Below are 15,321 nucleotides of genomic sequence, written 5' to 3' on the forward strand. Positions count from 1 at the left end.
ACATTCTGTACAAAAAAAAAAGTCAGAGGCCTTTGAATCATTCAGACTTCATTTTGCAAGTTTCCGAATCCATAGTCAAGAACCACCAAACACCATCAGTGGCTATGAATAGACCTGGATGTCGTGCTTCCACCATTGTCAACCCAGAGCGCCTGACGGGTCGTCACTTTGTTGAATACATCCCACCAACCCATAAAAAGGCCCCACCTACAAGGATGTGTGTGGTTTGCTGCTCAAAGACCGATGACAGAGGAAGGAAGAAACGCAAGGAAACCAGGTTCTACTGTCCTGACTGTGATGTTGGACTTTGTGCAGCACCCTACTTCAAAATCTACCACTCCCGGGATGTCTACTACAAAAGTAAATATTTTTTTTTTCTAAAATCTGCATATAACTTATACTACTATTTATCAATAGTATTGCACCCTTGTTTGGAAAATTTCAGTAAGAAATTTTTCATAAAAAAATTTTTTTTTTGATAAATTACATTGTTGTGGTCTCATATTTCATTATTTTTTATAATAATGATTTATAATTATGTATTATTTTATAATTTATGATTCTAATATAATAAATAAATATAATAATTATACCCGGGAGTTAATCCTAAGAATTACAGGCCCACAATATAAACAAAAATTTCTACTCAAAAAAAATAGGATCACTTTTTGCATCAAAAAATGACAGAATTAGAATGCTAGGGGGGTTAACAAACAAAAGAAATTGCTCGGCTGAGCAACTACATACCATTACTGAGAGAGTCCCTCTCTGACTAACAGTTTTGCTTTAACAGATTAAAGCAAAACCTATCCAAGGAAGTCTTTAGATAACAAAACAAGCATGTTCCACTCACATGTAATTGTTGCTGGTGCAAGGCAGAGCTCTGTTCCCCCACAGATCTGGGAACTAACTGAGCTGCCTCCTAAGCACCCTCTAACTTGGAACATATTATTACACAGTTTTTATATAGCACCATCATATTACACAGCACTGTACAAAGTCCATAGTTGTGTCATTAACTGTCCATCAAAGGAGCTCACAATCTAATGTCGCTACTATAGTCATATGTTATTAATGTAGTCTAGGGTCAATGTTTTAGGGGGAAGCCAAATAACCTAACTGTACATTTTTGGGATGTGGGAGGAAACCGGAGTACCCAGAGGAAACCCACGCAGACACGGGGAGAACATGCAAACTCCATGCAGATAGTGTCCTGGCTGGGAATCGAACCTAGGACCTAGCGCTGCAAAGGCCAGAGTGCTAACCCCTGAGCCACCGTGCTACATAGTGCTGATCCTCTTCCCTCAGCTTGTATCCCTCTGGCTCTCTCTCAGCCTGTATCCCTCTGGCTCTTTCCAGCCTCTGACTGCTCCCTCTCAGCTTGGATCCCTCTGGCTGATTACTTCCTTCTCTCCCTACACCTGAGTGCAGGTGCATATTTACCCCAGTCAGGATTGGGTTGGGCCAAGGAACCCACCCTTGCACTCCCTTGGCCGGCTTCAGGGCCCTACAGAACCAGGTTTCTTTCTAGAAACTTACACAGATCTATCTACTCTCTATTCCCTGGAGTCTTTTTAACACTTTACTTGTCATTCTTAGTGACTCTCCTAGTGTCACAGGCTGCTTCTCATATTCATCAGCCTAACAACTCACCGTCTTTAATCCTTCGGATTATCCTTCGGATTATCCTTCCTAAACCCTTATCCTTCCTAAACCCTTATTTGTAAATACTTGAAATTTTGAGGGTACACCGAGGATCCTACTAGCTACTACTAAACCACATTTCTTGTAGGTTGCTGCTGTTTCAAAAGCAAGTGCATCTAGGAGGCCGAAAGCAAAAAGGCACATTTTTTGCCCCCCCCGGGCTACTTACCTAGCAAGGAGAATTGGGTTGTTACTCCTAAATTTATACCTACATTTCAAGAAACTTCAATTTATTGGGAATAGTAAGGTGCATAAACTAGAAAATGTAGGTTCAAGTGGGGGACACTTGAATGTAGGTGGTATGTAGGTGCTGGTATGTAGGTGGCCTCATGTAGGTGCGCCCGGGGGTCCAATTTTTCAATTAAGGACTCCTAGGCACACTTGCTTTTGAAAATGCATTCCCAATGTAGGATTTTCAATAGTGTTTTCAATTGGGACCTCCATATCTCTAAATGCTTGAAGTCTTATCAGCAGCTGGAATTCTCTGCATGGATGACTGCTGAGAATGTAGCGGCCTCTCTATTGTGCTTTCAATGGATTAGAGCTGCGCATGGGAGCCGGGTAGAGGAGGCATGGCAGCCATGTGCTCCATCCACCTAAAGTTGGCTGTTAACAACTATGTACATGCACATATTTAGATGTGTGTTTGTATATACATTTTCGAAAAATCTTCATGATTCTACCCCACTAAGCTCAATCCTAGGTAGATCATTTGAAAAGCCCTAATTAGCCTCCTGGCTATCACGCCAGCTTGGAAATTATCTTTGTCCGGAGGACAGTGGAAGCCTTCTAGGAGAATGTCCTCTGGATAGATGAGACCGCAATACAGATTTTTGGGAAGGCACAACATTCAACCCTTTCACATAGATAGTGTGTTTTGTACTTCTCTTTTTTGTTGTTTTTCCTGTGGCAACCAAATAAATACACATGCTGCATTTCCGGACATAATGCAACTGTGCTTATATTTTTCACCTAGATTCTATGTATGTCTGGCACTTATGCTTTACTCAAACTAAAACAGGACAAAGAGAGTTTGCATCTAGGAGCCTAATTATTTTGTAAGTATTGCATTTTGTCTTCTCCTCTTGTTAAGGTGCGGTGTTTTAGCCCACCCTGGAGAATGAGCCCACCATGGAGGAGAGGCCCCCCGTCAGAGAAGGAGCCCACTGCAGAGGAGGAGCCCGCCACAGAGGAGGAGCACCCCGCGGAGGAGAAGCCTGCATCTGAGGACGAGGGAGAGGAGGCGGCCGAGCCCTGTAAGCTAACCTTCCAATCATCTTTTGCGCAAAATGTTTTTCGAAAACACATTCACACACTACTTTCACCAAACATCTACTTTAGTCTGGCCCACCCACTTTTACTTATGTTGTTTATTTTTCATCTACATCTATTGGAGCGGCCTTGCCACCACCACCTCCTCCAGAGGACACTCAGTTCCTCATCTGAATGTAAGCATTTCTTTATTTTATATATTTTGTATTTCAATATTTTTATTGAATTTTATAGGAACAAGTACAATTAAGTCAACATAAAATACAAGGTATTAACAAGATTAACTGAACAAGGATCGGCAAAGTATAGATGTACGTGTATGGACATTGATTAACGACTCATACAATGTTTGAGCCACAGAGTTGCTATAATCCTGGTATATCTGATAGGAATAAATTCCTTAGATCAAAGAATTAGGGAACATGACATACCATCGGAACTTGTTGATAAAGGTAAACCCATACACATCAAAATTTTAAACAGTAAGATAAACCAAGCCTGTGCCCCCGTTATAAAACAAAATAAAGACAAAACAAGAAACAATTAAACTACCGGGAGGGGAGGAGAGGGAAGAGGAAGTTGTTCAGACCTTTCACATTAGCGTATTATATCTCACTAAGGGAGGCTGAATCTATATTACGTATTTTTAAATATGATCCAAAGTTCCCATATATCTTCGAATTTATCCAACAAATTCTTTAGAGAGTGGGTCAATCTATCATTAATCATAATCCAGTTCAATTTGGTGTGTATAGGGTCTAATGATATCGAGGGGGACTTCCAGGCTTTGGCCAGGGAGATTCTGGCCGCTAGTAATATCAATCCAATCAATTTTTTTGAGGGACCAGGGAGGGACATAGCAAGCCTGCCAAACAGGGCTGCTTCAACAGTGCTACCAATCGGTTGATGGAGAACGGTAGATATCAAATCGAACACCCTGTCCCAATATCTTCTGGGTATAGGACATGACCACCAAATATGAAGCATTGAACCTCTAGCGTCACAGCCCCGAAAGCAGAAAGGAGAAGTGGAAGGGAACATTTTTGCTAGCCTGTCTGGTGTGAGATACCACCCAAGAGCTACCTTATAGTTGGAAGAAGAGCTACCTTCTATCAGTGCCGAATTTAGGGAGATCTTGGAGAGGTAATCCACTCTATCCCACCAGTCTTCCAGATCCCATGTAATACCCAATTCAGATTCCCAATCCCTCATGTATTGCAATTTATCAGTTGGGGCTACTAAGGCCGAGTAGATCACTGAAATTTGACCTTTGGTTGAGGCTAGAGAAAGGCACGTGCTTTCGAATACCGAGGAACGCATGGGTCTCGGGGCCGCTTTAATTACTGTATTGATATATGAGGACAGTTGTCTATAGCGAAAATGTTCCGAGGAAGGAATTTCAAAACTACTGACTAAATGTTCCCAGGAAAACATTGCCCTAACATCAATCAAATCCTTCACCCTCCTGAAACCTTTAGAGATCCACCGATGGAAATTAGATAAACTTAATCCCGGTGGGAATTCCGGATTGTTCCATAGTGGGGTCAGAGGTTTATGGGATGAGGTAAGTTGCTGATAATGTTTGAATTTATCCCAAACCTGCATGGAGTGGGATAATGCCGGACCTAACACAGTCCCTCGGCCACTTTTCTTACGACACATCAGGGATTCTATTGATGCCGAGATTTTGTCTTGATTCTCCATGTCTACCCATTGGGGACGAGCTCCATGTAAAGTGCTCAACAAGGTCTGTGCTATCTGAGCTGCTACATAATAATATTTCAAATTTGGAACCCCCAGACCCCTCTTTCGCTTTGGTGCAAAAAGAGTAGTTTTGCGTATTCTGGCCTTCTTCCCAGCCCAAATAAATTGCATTATTTTAGCCTGTAAAAATTCCAATTCTTTTACGGGGACCTGAATCGGGAGCGTGCGAAACAAATAAAGTAATCTGGGGAGTAAGTTCATCTTGATAGCCGCTATCCGTCCTAGCCATGAAGGAGGAGCACAGGACCACCTACGCAGATCCGCACGGAGTTTGTTAAACAAACCCGTATAATTAGCCTTATAAAGGCAACTATACAAAGGAGTCAGCCGTATGCCCAGATACTGAATGGACTCCTCTTGCCAACGAAAATCAAACCTTTTACGCACACCCTCTAGCATTCCCAAAGGGATATTTATATTAATGGCTTGGGACTTGGATTTATTCACCTTTAGGCCAGAACACAAAGAAAAGTCGTCCAATAGTTTCAATAAATTGGGCAGAGTGGTGGTTGGTGAGGTAATAAACATCAGTATATCATCAGCGAAGAGGGCACATTTATGTTCTACTTGGCCACAGGTTTTCCCTTGAATGTTAGGATCCTTACGCATGGCCATAGCCAGAGGTTCAATAGCTAGAGCAAACAATAGTGGAGAGAGCGGGCAACCCTGTCTGGTCCCTCTTTTGATCGGAATGGCCATGGAGAGAAATCCCCCTAACGATATCCTTGCTTCAGGAGAGTCATACAATGCCAACAGCAGATTAATAAAGTGGGCCCCGAAATCCATCCTATTAAGAACCCGGAACAGGTACTTCCATGATATACTATCAAAAGCCTTCTGAAGGTCGAGGGAAAGTAACATAGCCTTACGGGAGGGGCCCCCATCCCAGTTGGAATTAACCACTAAAATGAGATCTATTGCTCTTCGTGTTTGATCTGGGGCCTGTCTGTGTTGCATAAAGCCCACCTGGTCTGGATGGACATACACTCCTAGAAATGAACCCAGTCTCATTGACAGGATCTTCGTCATAAGTTTAAGATCACAGTTAATTAACGAGATCGGCCTGTAATTGGCCACTTCCGAAGCATCCTTACCAGGCTTAGGAATCACGCTAATATAAGCTCTATTGGCATCTCTTAACAGTAAGTGTCCATCACGCAGATAATTAAAATAGTCTGTTAAGTGTGGCGCCAGAATAGGGCAGAACATTTTGTAGTATAAATTAGAGAAACCATCCGGGCCAGGTGAGCTGCCCAATTTAGGAAATTTAAGCACCCCATGTATTTCCTCAGGCATGAATGGTCGTTCCAAAAGTGCCCTGTTTGGGACGTAATTTAGGTAGATCAAGCCTATTAAGAAACCTATCAATGTTTAAATCAGTGATAGAGTCATTAGAGCTATATAAATTGCCATAGAAATCTTCAAATGCTGTCAGTATTTTTTCCGGATTTTGAGATAACCTACCATCCCTAACCTTAATTTTAGGGACCGCTTGTGATTTGGGTCTGGGGGTAAGTTTATTAACCAAAAGACTGCCCGGTTTATCGCTCCACAGATAAAATTTATGGGCTGACCATCGAATCGATTTTTCCGCCCTAGTAGTGAGTAGTAGGTTAAGTGCAGTGCGTTTAGCCTCTAACTGAGACTTTGGCACGGATTGAGGGGTGGTCTTATGTTGTCGCTGTAACTGGTGGTATTCATTAAGGCCAGTTTCAATCAATTTGTTGTGGGCCCTCTTGCGTGAAGCCCCTAGTTTGATCAGCTCCCCTCGAATATAGGCTTTGTGGGCTTCCCAATTGACGGCTGGAGAAGTATCAGTCGCCACATTTATCCGAAAAAAGTTACTCAGCAATGATTCTATTTCCCCCTTCACCAGCGGGTCTGAAACCAAGCTTTCATTAAGTCTCCAGCGAAACTCAGTCTGTGGGCGGATAAAACCTGAAAGGTAAATTGCTAATGGGTCATGATCAGACCAAGGCGTGGACAAAATCTTGGCCCCCAGAATATTAGGGAGCATGCAAGACTGAACAAAGCCATGGTCAATGCGCGTATACTGGTCATGGGCCGCTGAAAAATATGTGTAGTCCCTAGCTGAAGGATTCAGTTCCCTCCAGCTGTCAACCAGGTCATATTGTCGCAGTAGGAGCGAGAGACAATGGCTCTTTTTCGGGGGGGGCCTTATATCTGCCCAATTTGGATTTATCTAAAATATGATCAAGAGCTAGATTAGGATCACCTAGCAAGATCAGGGAGCCCTGTACTTTGGGACAAATTTCACCCAGGAGGCTACGGAAAAATGCCACTTGACCTTCATTGGGTGCATAATAGGATACCATTGTGATCAGCTGTATGCCAACATAGCCAATAACTGCCAGAAACCTGCCCCCTGGGTCCCTAAAAACCTCTTGTGGTGCAAAATTCAGACTTTTATTAAAACATAGGAGAACCCCACATTTCTTCTTATCAGAATTGGCCATGTAAAAAATAGGGTAATTTTTATGAAAATACCTCGGGGCAGAGTTGTTGGTAAAGTGAGTCTCCTGCAAAGCTAGAATATCAACTTTTAGTGAATTATAATAATGAAATGCCTTAGACCTCTTGACCAGGGAATTAAGGCCCTGGACATTATGAGAAAGCAACGTCAACTTATTAAGAGTCACAGACCCAGCCTGAGCGTCAGACGACATAGGGATAAAATAACAGCACAAACAGCAGTAAACTTCCTCTACCATCAGGAATAACAAGAAGGGGAGTACCAAGACAAAGACAAGACAAACAAGACAAAAAAATCAAGACCAACCAAAACAGTTGACACAGCCAAACGTTACAGTGTAAACCAGAGAGGATAGAGTGCCCCCCTGAACCCCGGAAAACAAACGGTCCAAGGTCCCAAGGGGCAGCCCCATCCCCTGTGCTCCCAGGAGCTCCATCAAGCTCCATCTCGTCAGGGAGATTTCCTATAGGCCCAGGTAAATAAATATGGCCCGAAGCAAATTCCCCAAAACCGGAGGGCATGTGTAACCCCCCAAAATCCCATGTCCTCTAAGAATCAAGTATGAACACATCAGGACCCCTGCAACAAAAAAAAATTCAATATAGTATTTTAGCAACTAACCAGGGGGACCTCATGGTTGATGATGGCTCGGCAGGCACTTGAGAAAAAGTACAAAAATAATAATAAAAAAAAAACAATATTTAATATCATATAATCCAACCTTGGATTAGGAGAATGGAGACACCTCCACAAAGAACAACACCAGTAAATCAAATAAGGTAAGGCAGCACACTTTTAACATAACAATCATTTCCTTAGAAACCCAGAGTGAACAGCCAACAACCTCAAGCTATCAGCCTGGATCTAAAATATCCCAGGTTCTCCAACTTGGGGTTTAGTTAGCACATATTATGGAGGGACAGCCCCACCAAAAGGGTAGGATAGCGTCCGTAGGAGTTATTTAAGAAGTCTTCTGCGAGTGCTTTCCAGGCGTTTTGACCTTGTTCCAAAGGGGGTATAAAGAAGTAGATGCTTCCCTGTCCGGTGTAAAGTGGCTGTCAGCCCCCTGGATCAAATCCAAATCTTTGAGAAGTTGTTCACCGTCAGCAAATGAGGAAAAGGAAAAACTTTTCCCCTGTAGTTGAAAAATCAGTCTCAAGGGAAAGGCCCATCTATATCTAATCTTATTATCAATCAGCACTTGCAACAGAGGTTTAAGCGCCCTCCTGCGCTGTATAGTAAACGTTGTGATATCAGAAAAAATCTGAACCCGGTGCCCCTCCATCTCAATATGATCTAAGGTTCTGGTAACCTTTAGCAGCGCCTCTTTAGTAGTAAAGTAGTGAGGTTTTACAATCACATCCCTAGGAGGACCATCCTGTTTAGGTGCCATTAAAGCCCTGTGAGCCCTGTCCAGTGGAAGATGCGATTCAGGTAAGTCCGGTAAGAGCTGTTGTAAAAAACGCCTCACTGCATCCGTGACATCCTTAATCGACTCCGGCAGCCCTCTGATTCTGAAATTGTTTCTGCGGGACCTGTTCTCCTTGTCATCAAGCTTAAGCTGTAAGTCCGCGATTTGAGTGTGCAGCACTGAAATTTCTTTGGAATTCCGATTACCTTGCGACACTGTCTCATCCACTTTTTTCTCAAACATATCAATGCGTGCACCCAATGACTGCAAATCTTGGCGCACTTCAGATGTAATAGCCACCGTAGCTTTGGCCAACTCTGACTGCAATAGGCCTGCTATGTTCTGGTAAAGCCTGTTCTCCTCCATTGGCAGGTCATGGGGGGGTGAGCATTCAATGGGGTCTGGCATTAATACACTGTATCTGGAGCCTGTGGACAATGATGGTACAGTAGGGCTGTTTAGAAAGGAATCCTCCCCTGTATGAAGCACTGCTTCTTGTTCTCCCTGTGGGGACAGTTGTGAAGGGGACTTTTGTGACTGCCCCAGGCTGGAGCACTCCTGCTTGCCCAAATTATTTGCTGGAGGGGAGTGAGAGACACTCTTCTCACATCCCCTGTCCATTACACCCCTCCTCACATCAGTGAGGGAGCTGCTCCCCCTCTCCTGTGCCCCCGGGGCTGCTGCCATGTATGACTCCCTGGGAGCCGCCATCTTAGTGGCCGGCTGGAGAGTCTGAGGCCGCGGATTGCGGTCTTTAGTTTTAGTGCCGGTCTTCCCTACCATGCTCCAAAGGCGCAGGGAGATCAAAAGGAATCCGTCCTTGCTGTTGTCTCGCGTGGCTGCCGATTCACGGCGTTACAGAGGCCAGAGAGGGATCCAGAGGGAGCCGAGCCATCTAAGAAGCAGCTATCTCAGGCGGCGGCGCATGCGCACTCCATTTTATATATTTTGAACATTCCTTTAGGACCATGAATTTAAACTAGGATATCGTTTGTTAGGCCTAGCTATAATAAGTATCATTATGAGCGTATGACTAGCCACTAGCAAAGGGACTAATTTGTCCCTTGTGAAAACCCACAACCTTCATTGTGAAGAAACTGTATCACAACTGTATCGGTGTAAATAGAAAAACAGTCATAACTTGCATTCTTCAGCACTGTGCAATTTAAGAACTAGCTGCATATGATACTATTACATTCGCTCAGTACTTACCTCTCTAATTTTTTTGTCTCCTTACACATATACAGCCAGTTCCAGATTGATGGAGGCAGCCAGCCCTGAGGAGGTTCCATTCGCACCCAGGTAACATCGCAGACATCCTCCTGGTAAGTTTCAAGTTTAATTCTTTTGGTTTTTACAAGGACAGTACTTTTCTTAAATGTTTTTCACAAACTGTTCCAGTTATTTAATTCTTTGTTTTTTCCTTAACCACCAGGAAGTAGACGAGATAGCCTGTATTGGCTTCACAGGGGGATGTCTGCCATGGAGCAACAGCTGAGGATGGCCTCTCTATGGGGTATGCCCAGGCTTGGCTTGCGAGCTACTTTTAAAATGATTTACCAACAATAAAAATGCTAAACATATATTTATTTACATATATACTGAGTATACTTTTTATTTACTTTATTTACTTTTTAAAATATATATTGTTTACCTTGCATAACAGCATGAACATGTATGGAACAATACAATTCTTTCTTTCTTTTCTTTAGTTTTTTTTACTTTCATTCCACTTGAAAATGATCCTTTTGCAGCTAAAGTTCACTTTAAATATGAAAAACAAATGAACATGTACAAACTCCTTGCTCAAATGGTTTATGTATTATTAGCCCTATCACTCCACTAGCTGTGCATAAGTGTAACACAGGGCTTTAAAGAAACAAACCTGGAGACTCCCACATGTGTTGTAAAATTCAACAATACTAGTAACATTGTAAATTCTTTATTATAAAAATTAAAAACACACGATAACACCAAAACATGCACAACACATTTCTATACTAATACTATTTGAATCATGTAAACACCTAAACAATGCATGCAATCCAGTATTGAAGAGTGCTTGACCCTGCTTGTGAGCTTGTCAGTCATGTGGTTTGATGTTGTCCTTCGCAACCTGGACCTCTTTCCATCACCATCAGGTGTGTTGGAATGAGTATGCAACTGAGCTGAACAGCTAACTGACAACCTGTTTAGTCAGGAAATGGAAGTGTGCTTATATACAATAGGCCTAAGATCGGGCAGCACAGCACACTGAGAACAAACCTATAACACTACTACAAATGAACAGAGGAGTTCTGTAGAACAGTGTCAGCAAATCAACGTGAGTAAAGTATATAAAAATAAAACCACAACTTATTTAGCAAATGTCAGACGATTAAAAAAAAGAGCAAATAAATAAAAAACATGACAAACTGGTCATAAAAGGAATATGTACATAATACATTCAAATACTAATTTATGACAATGTGACTTTGAGAATCAGACAAAGTTAACGAGGGGGGTCAAGTAGCAGTTTGTAGTGGAAACCATGCATACATTTGCACTAATTAACTGTGGTTACAATGGCAAAACATTGCTGAGGAGTTGCTAAACAACAGAAACCATAATTAAAACCAGGCACAAGAACATTGCAGCAACAGATGAAGCTATCAATTATGATACTTAATAAAAGTCACATCAACTCATACTAGACAAGCAAACTTCCTTTTTTAATCCCACCCCACCCCACAAACCAGTCCAGTTAAAATAATAAAAATCGAAATGAATATGTATTTCGATACATTTAAATGTATTTTTTAAAAACTTTATACCCACAAAAAGACAGTTACGTGCATTTAAAATGTGTGCAATGTAAGATAGTGCAACTTTTGCACATATAAATTCATATACTGAAATATAATTACAAAAAATACAAAAATAATAATCTCGTTTACATTGTCAAAAGAACCGTGAAAATAATTACATCATGCTTAATTTATTATTAAATGTCCAATAAAAGGTGAATATCTTCTTGTTTACAATATATATTAAATTGTTCTAAGCCATTGCTATAATAAAATTGCCGTGTCAATTTAATTTTGTATCCAACTGTCTCTTCCATTTTCCACATTTTCTTCTTATGCCCCTAAAGAGCTAAACCCCAAAAAAAGAAAAAGAAGGGGGAGAAAGGGGGGAGGGGAGCATAAATTCGGATCTGGTCTAGTAATCCATCTTCACCGGACTCTCACTGATTTTCCTTATATTACAAATTTATTGCCCTCAGGTTGAATTAGTAAAACCAAAGAATATAGACACTTTTAGGGATTGCCTTTACTTTATGAAAATTGTACATTATACTATGTAAAGTGGCGATGCCGATGTAACACTCGACCCAGCTCTTCTGGATCCAAGGTATGTTCCATATATGCATACCCTTTATCAAAAAACTTAGTTATAACATTACTTCTGAATCTTCAGCCTTTAATAAATCCCTATAATAAAACATCTGCATTGAAGATTCAATCATTTTCAACCTAGGCGGATCTTTATGAATTTAATGCATAATTACTCTACGTGTTGCTAACAGACACAATGATATCCAAAATGTAGTTCCTTTACTTATATTACCTTCTTGTGAGTCCCAGTTCCCAGAACCAATTTTATTTTTGTAAGCCAGAACATTTTTCCATAATTTTTGGATCTGGTTACAATCCCATAGACTGTGTTTAGTTGTAGCTTTTTCATGTTCACATTTTAAACATCTTTTGCTTCTGGATGGATCTAAAGATTGAGTAACATTCATTGGTCGGAATACCTTATAAGCTCTATGAAGTATTTTAAACTGAGTCTCCTTCCAGATTTCATTAGGGGTAGTTCTACAGATTTTAAGATAACCTTGCACAACTTTATCATAAAGATCTGGAATGCTAAAATCTTTCTGCCATCCCTGAGTTGAGCCTCCTAACAATGGTTTAGAATAATATAATTGCAATCTAGGATATATAGAGGATATGGATGGCAGTGCCAAAGTTAAAAAATGATCAAAACTATCACATTCTGCCACTCTAACTGGATCAACCATCTGTGCTTTGCAGAATTTTAAAAACTGCAAGTAATAAATTGGATATGTAACTCTCGATGGTAAGGCATAATATTGTAACAAGGTTCTCCAGGTAATTTGTCTGGGTAAAGGTGAGGAAAAGAAATCACCCACTGTCTTCAATCTCATACCGGACGAGACTTGATAGCGTTTATAATCTAGTCCCTGGCGAAATTGTGGATTGCCCTTGACTGGTAAATATTTAGACAGAGAGCATGGCAATTCCGATTTGCGTCTGAGTTCTCTCCAGGTAAGTATAGTATCTCAAATAGGAATTTTATCCTTAAGATTTTGAGGCAGTAGTGATATTTTATTATGCAATAATGCCGTAAAGTGCCAAGGAGGTACCTAGGCCTGTTCCAGTTGGGTATTTGAATAATGAGACGTCTCTTTTATCCAATCTATACCATGTCTAAGATTGCAGGCTAAATTGTAGTCTGACATTGGAAAAGTTTACACAACCTTCTGATACCAGAAGGTACAATTTAGTAATTGAAATTCTAGGTCTCTTTTCCAGGCATAAGAATTGAATAAATGCTTTATTTAAAGCTTGCACATCAGCATCTTTCAACAAAAGCGACATACTTTGTAACGGGTACAAAAGATGAGGAAAAGAAGAAAAACTATTTTAATAAGATGGCAGCGTCCCATCATTGATACAGGGAACTTTTCCCACAAGTGTAATTCTCTATATATTTTATGAAACAAGGGCAAATAATTCAACTTATAAAGGGAGGTTGGTGTTTTATCAATACGTATGCCCAAGTAAGTAATGTGGTCTTCAAGAACAGTAAAAGAAGATGAATATACCCATTGGCTATCCCTTATATTAGTGAATAGGAGAATCTCACTTTCTGAAAAAATAATTTTCAAGCCTGCTACTTCCCCAAATAATGTTAATATGTGTTGTATACTGATCATATCTCTTGATGGTTCAGCGGTAAACAATATCGCAAAAAAGGGCATCTCTAATTTCCTTATTATGCATTTTTATCCCATGTAAAAAAATCTACTGGGCCTGATTTATCAAGCAAGTGCGTGTAAGCTCGCTGCGCATTTATATGCGCAGATATACTAGGCATATTTCTGCAAGCAAGAGCCAAGTGCTAGTACTTGCCAGCCGCATTCCTGCTTTAATAAATGAGCAATAGAGGTCGAGAATACGCTAATTAGTTGATTAGTTTGCAGCTGCGTGATTCAGGAGGATTTGTTAAGCTCTGTCAATGGTGAGGTCAAAGCAATTAATTAGTGCACACCTGCTCCATGTTCTGTGCCCATCTACAGTCCATTACAGGTCAATTTGAATCTTTAATGCTTCATCTTCTTTTGGATAAGTGTTATATTTTTATGTTACATTATACTCATTCACAAAATTGATTCATTTATTGTTACATTTGTTGCATTGTTTTGATACTTTTTTGTTTGCTTACAACACTGCAAACTAATTTAGATCAAGCTGTATATATACTAATTAGCATTTTATAATATGTCATCACACAATAGTATGAATGTCAAACAAATGTCACACAAAATGCAAAAAGGAATAATGCCAAAGATGGTATAATACATGTAACAAGGAACATTTAGTGATTTCTCTTGTGTGTGTATGCCAAAATACATTTAAATGCATATAAATACATATGCATTTTCATTTTTGTTATTTACATTATTACTATTTTAACTGGACTGGTTTGTGGGGGGGGGGGGGGGGGGGTGATTAATCAAGTAAGTTTGCTTGAGTGGTATGCATTGGTTTCTGTTGTTTAGCAATGCTTTAGCAATGTTTTGTCATTTTTTCCACAAATATTGAGTACAAATGTCTGCATGGTTTCAACTTCAAACTGCTACTTGAACCCCCTCCTTGCTTTTGTCCTATTCTCAAAGTCACATATTGGTATTATATATTACTATCCATTTGTATTATATAATACTATACATTTGTTGTAGTGTTATAGGCTTGTTCTCATTGTGCTGTGCTGCCTGATCTTAGCTCTATTGTTTACAAACACACATCCACTTGCTGTCCAAACAGGTTGTAAATTAGCTGTCCAGCTGAGTTGCATACTCATTCTAACACACCTGATGGTAATGGAAGGTGGTCCAGGTTGCCAAGCACAACATCCAACCACATTGATTGCCAAGCTCACAAGCAGGGTCAAGCACTCCTAGAAATGAACAGATGTTCATGATGATGCTTTGATTGATATATCTGACCGGCTCCCAGAAGCCACTCCACCGTCTCGGAAACAATAATTTATCACACATATCATAACCAACCTTAACAACTCTTAACCCCTTTAAAACTTTTGGAGACCCCATACCATAGATGGCTCTCTGCACACCAACATTTTACCAATCCAACACCACCACACCCTGTCCCACAAGGACCTCACACCACCACAAGTATAAAACCTTATACCTGTGTGCCCCTCCACACCTGCAGAGCCCTAAGTATTCCTTCCTGCTTTCCCATACACCACAAATCGATCCCCACTGCATTTAAATGAACCACATCACCTTGCAGATGCAATGGGTAATCAGCCTCTAACTCACGATGGCAAACAACAACACCCCCGTTCCTAACAATGAACCTCC

Source organism: Pyxicephalus adspersus, chromosome 2 (genome assembly GCF_032062135.1).
Source record: "Pyxicephalus adspersus chromosome 2, UCB_Pads_2.0, whole genome shotgun sequence".
Lineage (NCBI taxonomy): Eukaryota > Metazoa > Chordata > Amphibia > Anura > Pyxicephalidae > Pyxicephalus > Pyxicephalus adspersus.